The sequence below is a fragment of the Hyperolius riggenbachi genome, chromosome 6 (assembly GCF_040937935.1).
Source record: "Hyperolius riggenbachi isolate aHypRig1 chromosome 6, aHypRig1.pri, whole genome shotgun sequence".
In the NCBI taxonomy this organism is placed as follows: domain Eukaryota; kingdom Metazoa; phylum Chordata; class Amphibia; order Anura; family Hyperoliidae; genus Hyperolius; species Hyperolius riggenbachi.
In genome coordinates, this window is record NC_090651.1 from 185894847 (window position 1) to 185917751 (window position 22905).

Here is a 22905-nt window from a genome sequence, read left to right on the forward strand (position 1 = left end):
AAGAGTCAGGACTCAGAAGCTGATGCTGTACTCCGAGCCTTCTCTCACTGACTCAGTACTGTGGTTCTTTGAATCATTGAGCTGCAGGAACTGAATTAATCAGTCAGTGAATCCAGTTATGAGTCCAGTCAGGCGCTGCTGTTAGCTGCTGCTGTTTAAACTGAAACCTAAGTGGGCTGAGAGGCATTTATTCTCTCAACTCTCAACAGCGCTCCTGGCTCCTCCTGCCGCTCCAGGCAGGAATTTATAGCTGCCTGGTGGGTGAGACGGCATTGGCTACCTATTTAAACCTCATTTGCTATGGGTGCTTCAGCTCTGTACTGAGCATTGCATATGGGGGAAATTTATGTGGTGGGGGTCTTACCTTTATGTCTATTAGCACTTTATCTAGCACCTGATGAAATCTTATTCAGATAAAACATGTCAAGCACTAACTAACACTGTACATATTTATGCACTCCTTTGTTTTACTGTTATCCCTCATATCGTTACTTAACGATTGAATTGTAGTGTTAATGGGTTAGTCGTGCTTTCTGAGTGTATCTTCCAGCTGTGTTGACCACATGGCCCAGCAACTTGATGCCTCATGCACTGCATACACCATTTGACACACGTCTGCTTTACCAGGGGCGCCGCCAGCATACAGGGCCAGGCGAGGCACGCCCCCGCTTGGGTTCTCACACTGCGGGGGCCTCGCTCTGCTGCTGGCGGCTGCACCCCCCGCCCCCTTCCCTCGCTATTCAAATGTGCCACCTGGTCCCCTCCTGCCTTCGATCAGATCCCCCTCCTGTCCGGCAGCTCAGCTGTCACACCGCATACCAGCGGTGACATCATGCAAGTAGCCAGGAAATGTCCAGTCGTAGCACTGTTCATATACAGGAAGTAAACATCACTTCCTGTATACGAGCAGCGCCGTGATTGGACATTTCCTCGCTGCTGGCTACTTACTTGCATGATGTCACTATTGGTATGCGGTGTGACAGCTGAGCCGCCGGGCAGCAGGAGGGGGGGGGGATCTGATCAGAGAGGACCAGGCGGCAAAATAGGTAAAGGGTGGGGGGGAATAATAGGCTACCCCATTCCTGACTACCCCATTCCTGACTGACTACACCTATTACTGACTACCTGTTCCTGGCAACCCCATACCTGACTACCTGTTCCTGGCTACCCCATTCCTGACTGACTACCTGTTCCTGGCTACCTGTTCCTGGCTACCCCATTCCTGATGACCTGTCCCTGGCTACCTGTTCCTGACTGACTACCTGTTCCTGACTACCGGTTCCTGACTGACTACCTGTTCCTGGCTACCCCGTTCCTGACTGACTACCTGTTCCTGACTGCCCCATTCCTGACTAACTGTTCCTGACTACCTGTTCCTGGCTACCTGTTCCTGACTGACTAACTGTTCCTGGCTACCCCATTCCTGACGACCTGTTCCTGGCTGACTACCTGTTCCTGGCTACCCCATTCCTTACTACCTGTTCCTGGCTACCTGTTCCTGACTGGCTACCTGTTCCTGACTGACTACCTGTTCCTGGCTACCCCATTCCTGACTACTTGTTCCTGACTGACTACCTGTTCCTGACTGACTACCTGTTCCTGACTACCCCATTCCTGGCTACCTGTTTCTGACTGACTACCTGTTACTGACTGCCTGTTCCTGGCTACCCCATCCCTGACTACCTGTTGCTGACTACCTGTTCCTGGCTACCCCATTCCTGACTGTGATGTATGATATATAATAACTATGTTTTGCTTCATATATTTTATCCCTGCATTGTTTGTTTGCTGTGACTGGACCCTGCATTGATCTGTTTCTGAACAGCCTTATCAGTCCGTTGACAGACTGTACACACGCTGTACTGTCTGCTGAAAACCCGTCCAGCGGTAGGTGACGACGGACCTGTCGTTACCTTCAGTCAGACGTGTGTACGAGACAGTGGCGTAGCTAAGGAGTTGTGGGCCCTGATGCAAGTTTTACAATGCCCCCCCCCCCCCCCCAAGCACTCTATACATAACAATTGATATGTCACACCAAAACCTGCCAATGGCAACTACAGCGTCAGAGGTGCAAGAAGGGGGATGGGGAACAGTTTGTTAATGATTACTGCTATTCAAAGTATCTGTGGAAGTGATTATTATGAGCACAGGACCAATAGAGAGCTAATATTGTAGTTGAGGGAGGGCCCTTGGGGGCCCCTCTGGCCCAAGGGCCCTGATGCGGTGGCTACCTTTGCACCCCCTATTGCTACGCTCCTGGTACGAGCCTTAACACAATCAATGCAGGGTCCAGTGACAGCAAACAAACAATGCAGGGACAAAATATATAAAGCAAAACATACCAGCCTTTACTGGAGTCAGGTGGGGAATACACTATTGTTCTGTTGTGTGTTAGCAGACTGGCCTTGTCCTTATCACTTGATAAGATTTGAGGTCTGTGTCACAGGAAGCCCTGGTGGCTGACTGCAAATGGCCTTCCAAACGGTGCCAGCGCACGGATCGTGCGAATTCTGTTTGCAGTCAATGCGCAGGAACCGTTGGGAATTAGCCGCAGGCAAACCAGAAGGGTGCCTGTGAGATACGGGTAATTACAACTCACACACGATTCAGGGTGTAACTGCCACCACCTCGGTTACCATGGGCCCGAGGAGCCCGCTGACTGACTAGTCCTGCGAATAAAAACGGTTAAACACACTCTATTCTGTCTAGCCAACAACAAACAATAGTAGTAGCGTCTTTCCAGAGGTCTGGTTCAGTGGTGCGGCTGATAAGCAGGGTAGCGGACAGTGAATGACTTTGATAAAGTCGTTTATTCACGGCAATATAAATAAATTTATATATACAGACAATTATTAAAATCAACAATTATTGAAACAGTAATAGCCAGTATAAAAAATAAAAGGGAGAAAATACTTAGGGTTTGTGGAAATATGTCCTTTTGTGGGAAAATCATCAAGTCCTTGGTTTCAAGTTCAGCAGAATTCTTTGTTCCAGGTTACAGAAAATGGCCAATCAAGATGGCCGCTAGCCATGTGCCCTTTGTTTCAGAGCTTAATTCAAAGTTCTGCAAGATGGCCGCCAGCCATGTGTCCTCTGGCTGGCAGCAGAATGTTCTCATATGGATGGAATGGGAGGACTCAGTTGCCCAGGCAGCTCATTCACTTTTAATGGAGCTGAGTTCAGAGGCGGGCTTCCAGAGTCGGCCCCCAGGCCGGACTATGGTAATCACAACTGGGCAGGGGCTTTTACCAGCCTCATAACACTGACATTTCCCTTGACCGACCTACGCGGCCGGCACACAAATAATAATTACATATTATCGATCCCCAGAACCTACCGATAAATATGATATCAGACATGGCTAGTGCAGCGGATCAGGTTCCTGAGAAGATTCATACCTGGGTTGTAGGGGCCCCTCTCGACTGGCATCAAGAGATTCAGCATGACCCTACGGATCCAATGATACCGCTCTCATAACTACCCTATTTATTGTATTCTGTAAATGGGCAAAAGATTATATAGGACATTCATTTCTTCCTGGTAAGGCTGGAGCCAGGCTGGCTGGTGTCAAGCTGTGACTAGCTTCCTGGGATCTCCCTGTATGAAAAGAACCACCAAATGGAGGTAATTGAGAACAAACATCCTCAGGGACACAGGCCTGGCCCAGGCTCATTAGCATATCAAAAGAGCCATCCTGCAGTTAAGCTGATGCTATCTCTCTGCTGAGAAAAGACTCAGCTGCTCCTATACAATCAATCCAGATTCTATCGATCTGAAGCGCAATCGATGCAGAGAATCGAGTGCGATCGCTTTTTCTTCACGGGCGGTTCCAGGACGCGTCTGCGGCCCCGCAACCGTCCGTGACAGTCTGTTTGTTGACAAGCTGATACATGTCTGGTGGAGAGGGAGACACAGTCAGTTTTGGTGTGAGTCAGCTAGGTGACAGCTGTATGCTACTGTATGGATGTAACTTTGCTGACAATGCTTCAGAATAAAGTGTTCGTCATTAGATTCCAGGTCTGCTCACTGTTTATGGACAATCCTCATGTCATGTCATGACACTGACTACCTGTTCCTGACTGTGTACCTGTTCCTGACTGACTACCTGTTCCTGACTGACTACCCCATTCCTGACTACCTGTTCCTTGCTACCCCTGTTCCTGACTACCCCTGTTCATGACTACCCCTGTTCCTGATGACATGTTCCTTGCTACCCCTATTCCTGACTACCTTTTCCTTCCTACCCCTATTCCTGACTACCCCTATTCCTGACTTCCCGTTCCTGACTACCCCTGTTCCTGACTACCTGTTTCTTGCTACCCCTATTCCTGACTACCTGTTCCTGACTACCTGTTCCTTGACCAGGGATGGTCGTAGTGAGCCAACTTCGCTACGCTGGAACTATGCGTAGTTTTCCGCAACTACGTGTAGTACAAATACGTCTACGTTGCAGGAACTACGCTACGATAGCGCCTACGCAAGTACGCGTTGAAATACGCAATAACGCGTAGTAAACGTAGGCGTAAGCCCATGCTCCCATGCGGAATCCTTTCCACATTAACTCAAGTAGTACTGCACATGCGTTACCCGTTTCTATGCGGAATGGCTAGTTGTCATGCAGAAATAAGTCTGCATGTACCGGGTACGTAAAACCACGCGTACGGCACAAACACGTTTCTGATTGGCGGATGCGTACAAAAAATAACAGGAAGTTGTCCAAACCTGGCAAGCACGTGCAGACCGTACGTATTGGACAGCACTGCCGAGTCTGCCGTCTGCAACAATGCCTCCAAAAATGCCACAGGTGATGAAAAGAATGCTCATTGAGGTAAGCAATCTTCTATTTTAACAAAATGCATATTTTTGGGGGTACTTTTTGTGACTGCATTTCTTTAATCTTTATATGTCTCATCTAAAAGGATATCATAGGTGTTGTAGAGAATTGATTTTAGTTTATCTCTTTAACTTTTCTTGTACCAGTACTGTTAATAGTAGAGAGAGAGACACATACACACTGTTTTCTGCAGAGTGTTAGTGATATGATGCAACTATATTGTTGTAACTAGCTGACAAAATGCAATCAAATTGTCGGCTGATTTCCACACAAAATGCAATCAGATTGTCGGCCGATTTCCACACAAAATGCAATCAGATTGTCGGCCGATTTCCACACAAAATGCAATCAGATTGTCGGCCGATTTCCACAAAAAATGCAATCGGATTGTCGGCCGATTTCCACAAAAAATGCAATCCCTGGGGGCCCCTGTGCTAAAAGGTAGGGGGGTACAGCGCAGAAAGGGGGAAAAGTGGCACAGAGCAGCGGGGAGGGGGGAAGCCTCCCCCCTCCCTCACCTGTGGCCCCCCTTCCACCTCCAAAATTGCAGCCAGCCAGCAATGGCAGCGAGCGGGAATCACTTACCGTTAGAGACAGATAGGTCTGCGTGCCGCTGCTGGTCTCCTGCACTGCACTGTCCAATCACGCTCTCACAGGAAGTACTGTGAGAGCGTGATTGGACAGTGCAGTGCAAAAGACCAGACCAGCGGCACGGAGAGCTATCGCTCTCTCTGCGGCAAGACGTTCCCCGCTGCTGGCTGCAATTCTGGAGGGAGGAGCGCGAAAGGGGGGCCCTTCCTGCATTGTGCCCCCCTCCTTTTCAGCACTAGGGTCCCCAGGGCCCGGAGGCCCACCGGGAAAATCCGAGCTCCTGGTGGGCCTGTCCGAGCCTGCGAGCACCCTCTCGGCCATCCTGCCTCCTTCCCCGTCCTGCCCCAACGGCTGTGTCGGTGCAGGACATGCGCAGTAGCACAAAAGCTCTGACACAGGGACAGGTTGCAGGGACACTAGTATTTTATACATAGAGATAGTACTGTTAACCAGGGCCGGGGACAAGGTCCGCCACCAACAGAGGCTGAAGTGCCCAAGTGCGCCCCCTGATGGGTGTGACCATGAAAAGATGTGGGCGGAGCTAATTGTAATGTAACAGTGTAAGGCAAAGACAGTGGGCCTTAGTTTTCTACCAAAACACAGGCAAGAGACCCTAAAGGTAATTACACAATGTGCCACCCCCCCACCCACAAACAAGGGACATGGACACAGAGCTGGGACAAGGTCCACCAGCACCCAAGGCTGAGACACCAAAATGCGCCCCTGCATCCCTCCCACCCCAGTCATCACACACTGATTGCTATTAGACTAAGAGGGCCACAGGGCCCACAACCTCTCCAACACCTTAATATCTAGTTATCTGGCTTGCAGTCACTGCTATGTATCTCCTTTTCTTATATCTTTCTGCTTCAAACACAATTAGGAATGACAGCTGAATGAATTGTGCGTCCCCTCCTACACTGCGCCCTGAGGCTGGAGCCTCTCCAGCCTATGCCTCGGCCCGGCCTTGCAGGGACAGCAGGCAGACCCCTTCAGTCAGGAAGACATGTAATGCAGCAGCTTTTCACTGGAAAATACATATAATACGTCAACGTACGTTTCCACAGACAATTCACATAAATGGTGCAGCTTTTCCCCAGATAATTCTAGTGGGGTGGTAATTCAGTCAGATCCTTGTGGTCCCGCTCACCCTTCACATTTTCATTCAATTATATATTTGAGGCCTACTGTCACAGAATCTTCTCTGTCAGTCAAATCACACATGAAATGAAAGGATGTAGTTGTAGCTAGCAATATCTGTCAGCAGTTATAGGTGGCACTTATATCCTCTTGTAGTCATCGTTGATCCCTAGTATCTGTCCGAATCATAGTTGGTTGGTTCCCACAATTTTTGAACACTGTCATTATGAATAATATTATAATCTTTAACATTATGCTGTAAGTAAGAAGATTCTTAATTAATGTATAATACAGTGGTCATTAATACTGTAATATTTCTTTTACAGCAATTTACCAGAGGCTGCTATGACCTCTCCACCCTGCATCGAAGAAAGTGGTGGTCAGGAGTGTGCAGGGGATACTGCGGACCGAGTTCCGGAGGGTACTAATCCCCAAGCAGGTCCAGGTCATGTGGAGTGACCTGAAACGGAGGGACCAGGATCTGCTGAAGCGGGTGGTGGCAGAAATGGGATGTAAGTCAGCAAACTATTTGTTTATGTATGTCTATCTTGGGTTTTATATGCTGTATGTATTTATCCCCAAAAAAATTCCATGTACTGAATACTATAGAGTTGTGCAGTATGTACAGTTAAAGTATATATCCGTAAGGTATTCACAGTGCAGCACTTTTCCCACATTTTGTTTTGTTAGGGGCTTATTCCAAAAGGGGTTAAAAAAATATTTGTTTGTGCTCCCGTGTGGGCATAGTGATGATATTTGTGCAGTATTTGCTAATTGTTAGTTTTTGATAACCATTGATGATCGATCACCAGGCTTTTTTAGAAAGATTTGATAGGAGCTATTATCAATCAGGACCCTAGATCTTCTCCAGGCCCTATGCAACTGCCTAGGTTTGCCTCGTGGATGATTCGGCTCTGGTGCACAGCCATTTTAAGATCTCGCCAGTTATTAAATTTTATTGATGTTTATGCTCTTGCTGGGCCACTCAAGGGCATACACAGAGTTGTCTCAAAGCCACTCCTTTGATATCTTTTCTGTGTGATTTAGACACACCTGTGGCTTCCTACTGCCCCATGGGCACGGATCGCTCCCACGCCACCGTCCTCAGTCTTCTCCATCTTCTGCACTGGGTCCCGTTACTTCGGACAGTCGCAGTAAGTCTGTGCAAATCAACTGCGCGCCAATACGTATCTCCCCAGAGATACGCCAAGAGCGCAATTGTCCTACGCCAGACTTTCCGTGATGGGCCCAAGTAACTGGACCAGGTGCAGAAGACTGAGGATGGCGTCTCGTAGAAGCGATCTGTCCCCATGGGGCTGGAGGAAGCCCCATGTGTGTGTAAATCTTTTAGTTTATTTAATCTCTGGTTTCCCTTTAAAGTGAAATTTTACTGTGACACCAATAAAAAATATTCACTTAACTGGAGCTTCTACCAACCTCTTGAAGACGCACGGTGCCGGCCCAGTACTTGACAATCCTTTAGTCCCCTGCCACGTCTGAGTGTTGTTTTCGAGCCACTGCGCGTCCTCGAACCCGTCACTGTCCTGCACAGGCTCAGGTCATTTTCAGGAGGCTGGTAAAAGCCCCAGGTAAGTTTTTTTTTTTTTTTTTTGCCACATTTAAGGGGTTTTTGAAACATTATTTTCAAATACAAATCAAAATAATTGTAGTTTGAGTAAAAAGTTAATACTTTTTTACCCATTTTATATGACCTATTTAGTTCAGATTACATAATTTATTTTTCTTGATTACAGCTGGAAATGCTCCACCACAACCCCGGGACCAACAGCCATGCCGCGCTACCAGACCCAGCTCCCTGTCATCCTCTCCGGGGCCTTCACACCACAGCCAACGGGTGGCCAGGAGGCGCACTGGAAGCCTGCAATATGGTAAAAATCTTGCACTGTATAATTAATATCTCATATTAGGTTAACTCAAGTCATGGTCCATTTCCATGCGGTACGATGCGGCACACCGCGGGTGTCCTGAAACCATTGCACGGCAATGGAATAGTTTCTATTGTGTGCAGGTTATGCGGAGCGGTGTAGACTGATCCAAGAATCTGCAGCATGCTGCAGATTCTCGCAGGGCCGCATCCGTGTCCTATCTCCTCTATTTACTTATGCATCGGGAGATGCAGAAGTGATGTGAAGGCCAGCAGAAGTGATGCAATGCGGCGAGGTGGCTATCTTCACATCACTTCTATAGTGGAACAGGGCCCAAAATGTTATTGTATAAGCTTTATACATTTTTTTTTTTTTTGGGGGGGGGGGGTTACATGAAAAATGTATAATCATTGTATCAATCAGGTTAACCTATTTTCCCCATTCTTTCCACAGTTTCTCTATCTTCTCACTTGCAAGTGAGAAGAGAAGTGAGGAGCCTGAGGAAAAGACTGAGGAGGCAGAAGCGGGGAGTTCCAGATCCTCCAACAGCAGGTTCTGGAGCTGAGGGAGAGACCTGCCCGGCAGGAGGAAGAAATTGCCCAACTAAAGGGCACCGGCGGCAGACGGGATGCCTAACTTTTTTTTTTTGTAAATAGTTATTTTTTATTTGTGTTGTGGCTTCATAAATGCTTTGCTGTATACCTCTGTTGTACCGAGTGGTTATTTCTGTCAATGTTGCCCATTCTCCTCTGACCTCTACCATCAACAAGGCATTTTCGCCCCCACAGGACTGCCACATACTGGATGTTTTTCCATTTTCACACCACTCTTTGTAAACCCTAGAAATGGTTGTGCATAAAAATCCCAGTAACTGAGCAGATTGTGAAATACTCAGACCGGCCCGTCTGGCACCCGCAGACATCATTTTTCAGGTTACAGCTCTACTTCTAGGATCCATGGTTTCAATAGCATTGAGAGCGGGCATCCCAGGATGGAGAGGGATTAAGAGAGGGAGTGTAAGTGTATACTCTTCATTTACACTTGGGTATACTTAAAAGCATACCCAGTGCCCCTGCTCAGTGTCCCTTATAGTTTTTTTTTTTGGGGGGGGGGGGGGTAGTTTGGACTGGTTTGCAGGCTTTAAAATACTAACCGAGCCTCCAGCGACGTTTTGTAGCCTTCCTGAAGCTCCTAGCATGCTCCTAGTAGCTTTCCGACGACCTCCGTGCACGGCAGCAGGCGTATCACTTGACTCAAGGCAGGTCAGGTAACATTGCCGGCTTCCATGCAAGAAGGATGGAAGAAAGCTGCTAGGAGTTTCAGGAGGGCTGCAAGATGTGGCAGTATATATAAATATAGATATACATCTACATTTGATAATATATCTGTATGCATGTATATCTGATGTACTTATAAATACAGGTAGCCAGACCTTTCCCTCCAATTAAATATAGTAAGGGGAGGGAGACCCCGAGAGCCCAATATGGTGTAGTATGTACTGGCAGTAAATAAAGGTGAGTAATTGATAGGAGTGATATTCACAAGTCAGGGTTACCTTCCAGGCAACCACTGTATAGGCAGGCGGGGAGATTAATCCTGTCCCCGCTCAGGATTAGAAAGTCGCTCTCTGTAGATTTCGAAAGAAGAAGGGCCAATTCCCCTCCACCCAGGGGTGGACACAATATAGTAAGCAGTGTAACAGAGGCGCCAAAAGTGTAAAAACAGGTAAAATGTTTAAAAGACAGAGCGATAATAGGTGGACTTACCTCCCTGATGCAGACACAGGTAGAAGTCGAGTTTTCGACAAAAAAACGTTTTATTTACAAACTCCAATATTTTGCAACGCGTTTCGTGGGCTCAACCCACTTCATCAGGCTATAAAAGGAGCAATCAAAAACACTGTAGACAGAAGAAACAAAGCCGCTGAGTATTTCATTCTAATGGGTCCCTATAAAGGTAGTAATCTTGTTGCTTATAAATCAATATATATATGTATATCTACGCACAGACCTAGTGAGATCTCATTCAGCACTCAAAGGACAATAAAGCTTACAGAAAATATAAATATTGACAGATGTATACATACAGTAAAGATGGATATAGATCCCTCTCAATTCAGTGAGATATAGTGATGGAGAACAACTATGTTAATTAGTGACAATAGTTCATGGTGGTAGAGCAGAAAGTAATTTTTGGTTGATAAAAAACAGCCTAATGCTGATGTGCAGTAAACTGGTAAAGTGGTAGTCAGACATCTCTAGTGAGAGCGCCGTGTGGAGTAAACAAGAGAAAAAAATCTTACCTGTGAGCAGCTGCAGTCAGCTTAGCGCCTCTGTGCCTTGCCGCTGCCTTACTGCTTGTATTATAGTGGGGCTAATAGATTAATTGGGGCTAATTAGCCAGATTGACAACAGATGTGGGCGCTCTGTTAAGCGTATTAGGGAGAGCGATGTTCGTAGGCGTCGCGTCTTGTGACGTCACGCGTCTGCGCAGGCTTGGACTGGAGTCCAAATTGTTATTGGCAGTATGAGTTGGGCGGGTGTGCGTACTTGCCCGCTCGCGCATGCGTACTAGAAAGCGGAGAGGGCGCTGTCGCCATGTTGATTTAGGGAAGAGCGCGGCGGCGCCGTTTCGCTCCATGGGATAAGTTTCAATAGGACTCGTGGGATTAAGGGCAATAAAAAGGGTTATTTAAAACCCGAGGGGGATTTCAGGGGGAAGGAATAGTTTAGTATAAGGTATAGGTATGTTATATATAAACATGACAATGGGTGATTGTATAAGGACGCATTGTCATGGTAACAAGGGTGCTATAGTTATTGTTCTGATTAGAAAATAGTAATAATTAAATGGATATGAGGAACTATTAACCTAGGTATTATGTTCTTAGTGTCTTGTAGGGGCTGGGAGCTCCCTGAATACACCATAGTAGTATCTTATGCGGTTTACCTAAGGTATATAAACATAGATTGTAAAGGATGCATAAAACAACATAAAATAACACGGTATTAAAAATGATATTTAAGCATAACGTTTAGAATAGACATATGCTATCTTGTCATAAAAACATATTCTCAGGCAAAATAAAAGTACAAGTAAAAATACAAGATAAAAGAGAGGACCAGTAAAATCAAGTCAGATTGTATGGTTTTGGATTGTTAATGTATTTTCTCCAGCTGCTCATTGAGGCCAGCTGGAGTGAGCGTTTTTAACCACTTCCACACCATGAAATTGTGTGCTGATCTGTGCTGCGTGGGCTCTCCAGCCCACAGCACAGATCAGCTAGCAGCCAGGGCGATCAGACTTCCCCCCTTTTTTCCCCACTAGGGGGATGTCCTGCTGGGGGGGTCTGATCGCCGCCGGCTGCTTGCGCTTGCGGGGGCTCTTCAAAGCCCCCCTCCGCGGCGCTTCCTGGCCTCCTTCCCCTTCCCTCCCTCTCCCTCCCCCTGTGAGCGTCGCAGGACGGATTTCCGTCCTGCGCCTGATGGGATAGGCTTTAGCCTATCAGATGCCAGTGATCCCCGGCCAATCAGAGGCCGGGGATCGCCGATCTCCTCTACGGCGCTGCTGCGCAGCAGCGCCGTATACATGTAAACACCGGGGAAGATCTTCCCCGTGTGTTTACATTTACCCTGCGAGCCGCCGATCGGCTCGCAGGGTGTTCACGGAGACACCCTCCGTGAGCTGACATGGAACGGCCGCTCGTACGAGCTGCCGTTTCCATGGTATACACTTCAGGATTCAGGGGCGTATATATACGCACCGAGAATCCGGAAGTGGTTAAAATTTTAATCCAGTACATTTCTTGTTTTTTTAAAAATTCAAAGGTATCGTGGCGTGCATTAGGAATTTGCTCAATTAAAGTGATATTGAACAACGCCGGATTGCTGTGATGGTGTGTGGTGAAGTGTCGTGACACACTGTGTAGTGGATACTTTTTAAGAATATTTCTTTTGTGCTGTCCAACCCTGGCCCGCACCATTTGTGTAGTGCGGCCTACGTATTGTGACCCGCAGGGGCAGGAGATAACATAAATGACGTTTCTGGATGTGCAGTTGATGTGACTATTGATGGAATATGTTTTATTGGTGGTATAGGATTTGTAGTGGTCCGTGGTACAGATGAACTGACAGGCCTGACACTTTTTGTTTGAACAGGGGAAAGAGCCTGGTTGTTGTGGGGTTTGTGAGGTTCTTGTATTAGGGTCTGACGTTTCAATGGTGTTAACACGGCTGGGAGCTAATATGCTTTTTAAATTCGGAGCTCTTTTGAATGTTATAGATGGAGTTTTTGGCAGGAGAGGTAGTAGGTAGGGATCTTGGCGTAAGATCTCCCACCTGGTGTTGAGGATTTGCCTAATTTGGGTATGTTGTGAACTAAATTTCGTTATGAATCTAGGGGTATTATCTTGGGATGTGTTGGTATTTATTTTAGATTTAGCGGATGAGTGGGTAGCCTTTTGTCTGGCATTTTTAATTAGCTTGCTGGGGTATTTTCTGGTTCTGAATTTGTCCGTCAGGATTTGGGATCCCTACCTACTACCTCTCCTGCCAAAAACTCCATCTATAACATTCAGAAGAGCTCCGAATTTAAAAAGCATATTAGCTCCTAGCCGTGTTAACACCATTGAAACGTCAGACCCTAATACAAGAACCTCACAAACCCCACAACAACCAGGCTCTTTCCCCTGCTCAAACAAAAAGTGTCAAGCCTGTCAGTTCATCTGTACCACGGACCACTACAAATCCTATACCACCAATAAAACATATTCCATCAATAGTCACATCAACTGCACATCCAGAAACGTCATTTATGTTATCTCCTGCCCCTGCGGGTCACAATACGTAGGCCGCACTACACAAATGGTGCGGGCCAGGGTTGGACAGCACAAAATAAATATTCTTAAAAAGTATCCACTACACAGTGTGTCACGACACTTCACCACACACCATCACAGCAATCCAGCGTTGTTCAATATCACTTTAATTGAGCAAATCCCTAATGCACGCCACGATACAAGAAATGTACTGGATTCAAATTTTAAAAACGCTCACTCCAGCTGGCCTCAATGAGCAGCTGGAGAAAATACATTAACAATCCAAAACCATACAATCTGACTTGATTTTACTGGTCCTCTCTTTTATCTTGTATTTTTACTTGTACTTTTATTTTGCCTGAGAATATGTTTTTATGACAAGATAGCATATGTCTATTCTAAACGTTATGCTTAAATATCATTTTTAATACCGTGTTATTTTATGTTGTTTTATGCATCTTTTACAATCTATGTTTATATATCTTAGGTAAACCGCATAAGATACTACTATGGTGTATTCAGGGAGCTCCCAGCCCCTACAAGACACTAAGAACATAATACCTAGGTTAATAGTTCCTCGTATCCATTTAATTATTACTATTTTCTAATCAGAACAATAACTATAGCACCCTTGTTACCATGACAATGCGTCCTTATACAATCACCCATTGTCATGTTTATATATAACATACCTATACCTTATACTAAACTATTCCTTCCCCCTGAAATCCCCCTCGGGTTTTAAATAACCCTTTTTATTGCCCTTAACCCCACGAGTCCTATTGAAACTTATCCCATGGAGCGAAACGGCGCCTCCGCGCTCTTCCCTAAATCAACATGGCGACAGCGCCCTCTCAGCTTTCTAGTACGCATGCGCGAGCGGGCAAGTACGCACACCCGCCCAACTCATACTGCCAATAACAATTTGGACTCCAGTCCAAGCCTGCGCAGGCGCGTGACAGTACAAGACGCGACGCCTACGAACATCGCTCTCCCTAATACGCTTAACAGAGCGCCCACATCTGTTGTCAATCTGGCTAATTAGCCCCAATTAATCTATTAGCCCCACTATAATACAAGCAGTAAGGCAGCGGCAAGGCACAGAGGCGCTAAACTGACTGCAGCTGCTCACAGGTAAGATTTTTTTCTCTTGTTTACTCCACACAGCGCTCTCACTAGAGATGTCTGACTACCACTTTACCAGTTTACTACACATCAGCATTAGGCTGTTTTTTATCAACCAAAAATTACTTTCTGCTCTACCACCATGAACTATTGTCACTAACATAGTTGTTCTCCATCACTATATCTCACTGAATTGAGAGGGATCTATATCCATCTTTACTGTATGTATACATCTGTCAATATTTATATTTTCTGTAAGCTTTTTTGTCCTTTGAGTGCTGAAAGAGATCTCACTAGGTCTGTGCGTAGATATACATATATATATTGATTTATAAGCAACAAGATTACTACCTTTATAGGGACCCATTAGAATAAAATACTTAGCGGCTTTGTTTCTTCTGTTTACAGTGTTTTTGATTGCTCCTTTTATAGCCTGATAAAGTGGGTTGAGCCCACGAAACGCGTTGCAAAATATTGGAGTTTGTAAATGAAACGTTTTTTTGTCGAAAACTCGACTTCTACCTGTGTCTGCATCAGGGAGGTAAGTCCACCTATTACCTCCCTGTCTTTTAAACATTTTACCTGTTTTTACACTTTTGGCGCCTCTGTTACACTGCTTACTCCAATTAAATATAGGTAGCCAGACCTAACCCCCCCCCCCCCAGTAATTCATAGGTAGCCAGACCTGTCCCTACTACCCCCAGTAACTCATAGGTAGCCAGACCTTTCCTTCCTCCCCCCAGTAATTCATGGGTAGCCAGACCTCTCCCCCCTCCCCCCAGTAACTCATAGGTAGCCACGTGGAAATAGGAAATGGGGTGGCTCTGCACCCTAGGGAAAAGATACAGGAGACACAAAATGGGAGCCCAGTAGTGCAATATGTATGAGACAATAGGTGAAAAATAGATGATAAAAATGCTACTCACAAAGGAGGGTTGCAAGGGGCAACCGACCACAGGAAGCAGGTGGAGACAATGAACCTGACTTCACTCGGGGTGGTCCTAAGCAGGACCTGGATGTGGTCGCTCTCTTAGTAACAAGAGAAACAGGTGTCCACCGTGGTAAAAACCAACGGTGGTCTGTTTCCACCCCTCGGATTGCAGAAATACGGGGGTATATACTTATCACAAATGGGGAAAAGTGGCACCTTAGTGTAACGATCGGTGTCAGCAACCAGAGAGAGAATCTGATCCTTGGCGATCCGCAGTATCCCCAAGAATACAGATATACCCGATTATTGAGGATCTGCGGAATCGTCAATAATCAGACACGTCTAACCTCTAGACACCTGAGTGAGTGTAAGTGTTTGGTGCAACAGTAACAACTCTGAGTGAAGACCACCAGAGGAGCTGGCGGCCTAAAACTCCTGAGGAATTCACCCCTGACTGCGGGTGATATTCCTGTAGCCTGTGGACCCCTGGGCGAGGGACCGAGGTTGGGATTGCAGACAGCCCTGCTGCTAATATAAGTTCTTGCCCTGAACTGGGCTAACGTAATACAGTAGTAGCACAATCCTAGTCTTGGGTGTGAGGTCCGTAGTCACAACACCCTGGATCTAGTCTGGAATATAACATAAATGATAATACAATTCCCTAGTCTTTGGTGTGAGGTCTGTGATCATCAACACCCTGGAACTAGTCTGAAAACATAACATAAGGACAACACAGTTCCCTAGTCTTGGGTGTGAGGGCCTTGATCTCAACACCCTGGAACTATGCTAGAACATAACATAAAGACAATACAGTTCCCTAGTCTTGGGTGTGAGGGCCTTGATCTCAACACCCTGGAACTATGCTAGAAAATACACAGAAGATACACAGTATTCCTAGTCTGGGGTGTGAGGGCCTTGATCTTAACACCCTGGAACTGGTCTAACAAATAATACAATTCAATTAGTATTTTAAGCTATCAACAGAATCTGGCTAAGTGTGAATTCCCAGGTCACCCTGGTTCCAACACACTGTAAAGATCTGACTAAGGTCTGAATGCTTCCACAAAAGTGTTTGCAATGGCAGACAACCAGCAACTGACAAGCAGCAGAATATAATGTAACTGGACTCTGCCGCCCCACCCGAGCCACTCAGCCAATCATGAGTCCTGCAGAAATCAGCTGATCTTCCTGATCAGGTGACACTTCCCCTGCTGGTATAAAGGTCCTGAGTTCAGGCCCGCGCGCGTAGCTCTCCATCTGCCTATGTGCACTAACAGACCCAGCCACACCAAGCGCACGCTGCTGCATGCAAACCGCTGCGTTGGACGTGGAAACAGCCGCTTTGCTGTCAGGACATGCGGCGGCCTTTCCGCATTCCACCATACTACCAGACTTGTGTCCATGCGTGCAAACCGCCGCGTCGGACGTGGAATCAGCCGCCTTGCTCTTGACACACGCGGCGGCTTTTCCGCGTTTTCTCACACTTAGGGATGATAAAAGCATCTAAAAACAGCTTAAAAACGATAAATAACATGAGGTAGCTTACCTCAATGACGAAATCTCTGTAATTATACAAAAGATTTTTTATTAAGCACAGGCAACGCGTTTCGCTGGTCTGAGCCCGCTTCCTCAGGCCAGTACAAGTGCCTACAATAACAAACACTCCTCAGTATAGCCATACATACGCATCATATATAGTAATACATAAAAAAATAATACATAAAAATTAATTATAAATCATATTTTACACATGTTGATACAGCATGAAAATAGAAATGAACAAACAGCTCTTGGTGTGTTTTTTTGCGATAGGGTATTTAGGGACCTGGTTGGTCCTATATTCTTAGATTAATAATGATGTTCTTATACACATAAGTTATTAGGTTAAATGACTAGATGAACAAGTGTGTGTATATATATATATATATATATATATATATATATATATATATATATATATATATATATATATATATATATATATATAGATATAGATATATACCAGGTATGTCAAACCGGTCCTACGAGGGCCGAGATCCTCACACATTTTTGATACAGCTCAAATGAATTGATGGTTCTGAATCAGGAAAGGTGTGGTAGAACACATTCCTTTCTTTCTCAGTCCATCCTAAACACTGGCATGGATCTGGAGCTCGACACATGTGACACACACACACGCACACGCACGCGCGCACACACACACACACACACACACACACGCACACACACGCACACACACGCTCTTTGAGATAAAATCATAGCAGTTGGACAGTATGTAGGCATAGCAGCACTGTTCTCTATGGGCAGCGCTGGCTGATGCTAAAAAGTATACTGGTCACTAGAGTGTTAAAATCAATAGCTCCAATGTGCTAGGTATAAGGATTATACATGGGCAGTAGGGGGAGCAGTAGACATGCGGAAATCAATGGGAGCAAGAATGAGCAGTATCACTTACCAAATAATTGAAAGTATATGGCGAAAGGAGCCTCTGCAGGACGCTTTGCAGAGGTGCATTATGTAAACTCCTGCAATGTGGCTGGCGGCCGCTGATTAGCACGCTCGCCGTATGATAAGGCGGTACCGGAAGTGACATCATTCTGCACAGCGACACCCACCGGAAGTACTGGCAGCGCCATCTTGGATGAGGGGTCAGCCTGGCTGTAGTAATGGAAGTTGCCAGCAATCTGCTAAAGCCTATGGGCGACTGGGTTTAGGCTTAGTAATGTAATTTAGCCACTAGATAGCATTTAGTATGTTAGAAAAACTTGAATGGTATACTATATGGCAGCAGTTTTTCTGGATGGGACATTTACACATAAACAGAGATTATGTGAGCTATTTATCGGATATAGCAAAATAAATAGAAAAAGTTTAACACTTTGTGTACAATATCTGAAACTTTAAGTAAATAGTATGGTGAGGGCTAATATAAAAGGGTGAAGTGAGTTCATGAGAATATATTAAAGGGATAGAATGAATCTTAGATCTGAAATTTGGCTGTGGGATAAGGGACCTGGTTGTAAAATTGATACATTGAGGGTTCTTTGAATAGAGGGATGATATTAGGGAAAATGTGTGTGATGTGGATGGGTGTCGTGGGGTGGGATGGGGTGAGGGGAAAGAGGAAAGGCAGGAGGAAGATAGGGGGGAAGAACTTGAGGGGGGGGGGGAGGGAGAGAGTGGGGGAGGGGGTGGGGTGGAGGAATGAGGGCCCTTTTCCACCAGCGCGTTTGTGCTGGCTGAATCGCAAAAACGCAAACCGCTAGCGATTTTTATAATCGCTACGGTTTGCTTTTTAACATAGGAATCGCGGTAGGTCATTTCCACTACCGCGATTCGTTTTTGCCGGGAACGCGAACGCGCGGCGCAGCGATATTTGCCGCGATTTTGCTATGCAGTGCATAACATAGCAAAATCGCGGCCGCGAACGTCGGGGAATCGCCGGTAATTGCGATTCAGCAATCGCTAGCATTCAGCGTGAACGCTAGCGATTGCTAGTGGAAAAGGGCCCTGAAGGAAGGTGGGAGAAAGAGGGATCAGGGGTGAGTGAATGGGATGGAAAGACAAGTGAGTGCGGTGAATCTGTGTGGTTGTGAGCAGGTGTCTGCAGCAGCTAGGGTTAATGATTGTGTTCTAGGCATTCATTAAGCCCTTCTGGTTTTAGGGCTCTGAGTCTAAAGATCCAGAACATCTCTCTCGCCCGCAGCCGAGCCGTGCGATCAGTTCAGGAGAGATCATCTGGTATGTGTTCTATGGGTGTAAAGATGAGCAATTTAGGATCTGAATTGTGGTGTTCCGCAAAATGTCGTGAAAGACTATGTTTATTGTGTGATTTGGCATTATTTCTCCTATGCTCTCCAAGTCTGGCTCTAATTTGTTGGGTTGTACGTCCCACATACTGTTTTCTGCATGGACAAGTAATCAAATAAATAATAAACGTGGTGCCGCAATTGAACGAGTGTGTAAGATTATATGAATCTTGAGTAATCTCACACACAAAAGAGAGACTTTCCGGATGTAGATAATCACAGGCCAAACATTTTGGTGATTTGCATTTCTGTATGCATGGCACTGTGTTTAAGATGACTGGGTGAGGAGATAGTGCTGGAGGTCTACTGGGGGCTAAAATATTTTTCAAAGTTTTTGCCCTTCTGAATACCAATACCATTTTTGGTTTTTCTTGTAGGTTTGGGCAGAGATATGGATCTTTTAGAAGAGTTGGCCAATGTTTGTTAAGAACGGACCTAATGTTTTTATGGTTGGTACTGAATCGAGTGATGAAAGATGGGTGCGGGTCGGTTTTTTGTTCTACCTTGGTTTGAATAATTAGCAGTGACTTTTGGTCAAGGCATCTTGCTCGTTGTCTGGCGGATTTTATCAACTGTTTTGGGAAAGATCTTTCTATGACTTTTTTCTCCAGATTCGCTGTCTGAGAATCAAACATTGATAGATCAGAGCAGTTTTTCTGTATGCGGCTAAATTGTCCAAAGGGTATATTAGTCTTCCAAGGTTTGTGATGCGAACTCCCATAGTGCACATAGAAGTTCGCATCAACTTTCTTAAAGGAGTTGTCAGGGGAAATAAAGTAAAGTGAATGGTACTTACCGGGGGCTTCCTCCGGTCGGAGCTCCGGCAAACGGCTGCGGGCAGAGCTGCGGCGAGGGAGGTCCTGGGAGCTTAAGGCTGGAGGAAGCCCCCGGTAAGTACCATTCATTTTACTTTATTTCCCCTGACAACTCCTTTAAAGAAGGTCTTGGATTTTACGGTGTTTTTCTCGATATACAGTGTGACGTCTAGACAATCAATGGTGTGAGGGTGGGTATTCATGGTGAAGTTTAGTCCCCAGTCGTTATTGTTAATGGATGTTGTGAACTGATTGATTGTAGTAATGTCTCCTTCCCAGACTATTATGATGTCGTCTATATATCTATGATACCTGATCATATTATTTCGGTAAGTGTTGTGTTTGAGAAAAGAATGTTCGAAAAGGCCCATAGTTAAATTTGCATAGGAAGGTGCTAGATTGGCCCCCATGGCTGTGCCTCTGGTCTGTAGGTAAGTGATGTTTTGGAATGAACATATATTATGGGTAAGCATGAATTGTGTTGCATGTAAGAGGAAGTTTTTCTGAGGGATGGGTATAGAGGTGTCTAAGTAGAGATAATGGGCTACTGATCGGAGGCCTACTTCATGTCTGATGTTTGTGTAAAGAGCTGTGACATCGAGTGTCACCCAATGGTAGTTCGGTTGCCAGTTGAACTGTGTGAATGACTGTAGAAGTTGACTCGAATCCTTAAGATAAGATGGAAGTGCGATTACGTATTTTTGTAAGAAGAAATCTATGTATTGGGATAATGAGGAGATAAGGGAATCTATGCCTGAGATTATGGGATGGCCAGGGGAGTTCTGTAGTGATTTAGGGATCTTGGGGAGAAAGTAAAAAAATGGTAATTTTGGATTAGGGTTAGTGAGAAACTCTTTTTCTTCCTTGGAGATAATATTTCCTTTTAAAGCTGCTAGTATCAGTTGGTCATATTCCACTTTGTATTCAAATGAAAAGTCATAGGTAGCCAGACCTCTCACCCCTCCCCCCCCCCCCAGTAACTCATAGGTAGCCAGACCTCCCCCCCCTCCCCCCAGTAAGTCATAGGTAGCCAGACCTCTCCCCCCTCCCCCCAGTAACTCATAGGTAGCTAGACCTCTCCCCCCTCCCCCAGTAATTCATAGGTAGGCAGACCTGTCTCCCCACATTTAAATATAACAGTTCTTTTTGTATTGAATCAAATGAATCAGTTCAGAGCCGATTCATTTGATTCAATACAAAAAGAACCGGCTCATTGATGAGCTGGTTACTATACATTAGAATGCGTTCTGTGCAGGACATACAGCGCCGGCTACCGCTGTCTCCCCACCTGCCTGCACCTGTCACCCCTCACCAAGGATGGCACCCGGTGCACCCATGGGTGAGGAGGCGAAGAGGACAGAGGGAGCCGGCACTATGCTTCGGCAGGACGCATTCTAAGGTATAGTATAGTTAATTGCCATTGGAGATCTTCAATCAACTTAATTGAAGATCGCAAGATTGTAGGATACTGTATACGCTTTCCAAAATCTCACATTTTTTCAAAGGGCGATGGCTCAGCAGTGGCACATTTTCTAGCATTGTAAGGACTCTTAGGGGGATCATGACTGGTGAGTTTCAGGACCCTAGGCCAAAAAGGTCATAGCCAAGGGTCACAAAAACCTGTTTATTTTGGCAGTGTTAATGGTGGAGATTCTGACGAACATAAATTGCAGCCATTGCCGTTAGCAAAGTCTGAATCTTACGACATGCCTCACGCAGGTAGAAGGCATATTGTTGTACTTGCTCTCCAATTTTGGGTTCCCTACATCTCTGCAAACCAGAGTTACAGTGGTGCAAAAGTGCTAAAATCCCCCATAGGCTTTTATTAGGCTTCCTATTTCACTTTCCAAAATCTCACATTATTTCAAAGGGCGATGGCTCAGCAGTGGCACATTTTCTAGCATTGTAGGGACTCTTAGGGGGATCATGACTGGTGAGTTTCGGGCCTCTAGGCCAAAGAGGTCATAGCCTAGGGTCACAAAAACCTGTTTATTTGGGCAATGTTAATGGTGGAGATTCTGACGAACATAAATCGCAGCCATGGTCATTAGCAAAGTCTGAATCTCACCAAATGTCTCATGCAGGTAGAAGGCATATTGTTGTACTTGCACTCCAATGTTGGGTTCCCTACATCTCTGCAAACCAGAGTTACGGGGGTGCAAAAGCCATGGCTGCGATTTATGTTCGTCAGAATTGCCACCAGTTCCTTTGCAAAAATAAACAGGTTTTTGTGACCTTAGGCTATGACTTCTTTGGCCTAGGGGCCCAAAACTCACCAGTCATGAGCCCCCTAAGAGTCCCTACAATGCTAGAAAATTTTCCACTGCTGAGCCATCGCCCTTTCAAAAAAATGTGAGATTTTGGAAAGTGAAATAGGAAGCCCAATGAAAGCCAATGGCAAAATTCAGCACGTTTGCACCCCCATAAATTAAATTTTTATTTTTGGGGAATGTTCTGAGTGTGGGAAAATGGTGTGGGGTCCCCCCTCCCGAGCCTCTGTAACCCCTTGCCCGAGCCAGCCGACTCGGGCTTCACACCCTGTGCTATATCAGCCCGCATGGTCCATGGTAGGGGAGGGCTCTGGGGAGGAGGGGCAGACAATCCTCCCCCTTCCCCCCCGAGCCCTTGTCCAATCCATGGACAAGGGGCTCTTCCCCACCTCCGGTGCCCCAGAAAGAGGTGGGGGCAACGACTCGCTGGGGGGGTTCATGGTGGCATCTGGGAGCCCCTTTAAGAAGGGGACCCCAGATGCCCACCCCCTCCCAGGAGAAATGAGTACAGGGGTACAAAGTACCCCTTACCCATTTCCACAAAGGGTTAAATGAAATAAAAACACAACCACGAAAAAAGTGTTTTAATAATCTTAATTAACCAGAAATACTTACCTGTACCTTTAAAAAAATGTTTCCACGGCAATATCCTCGGTAACGATCCAACGTATACAGTATCGTCCAATCT

The 22905-nt window shown here is 45.9% G+C and overlaps 2 protein-coding genes across 2 annotated transcripts in view; one reads left to right on the plus strand and one right to left on the minus strand.

Moving 5' to 3' along the window:
• LOC137521249 (ERV-BabFcenv provirus ancestral Env polyprotein-like) overlaps positions 1-17870 on the minus strand; it is a 356923-nt gene extending 339053 nt beyond the window's left edge. Inside the window, exons 1-2 of the mRNA XM_068240239.1 lie at positions 17779-17870; positions 16870-16970 (exon numbers count right to left, since the gene is read on the minus strand). The gene's annotated coding sequence lies outside the window, so the exon portion shown is untranslated. The remainder of the gene's footprint in view (positions 1-16869; positions 16971-17778) is intronic.
• The window catches only part of LOC137522100 (glutamate receptor ionotropic, NMDA 2B), a 1475416-nt gene that overhangs the window by 489666 nt on the left and 962845 nt on the right, over positions 1-22905 (plus strand). The window lies entirely within an intron of this gene.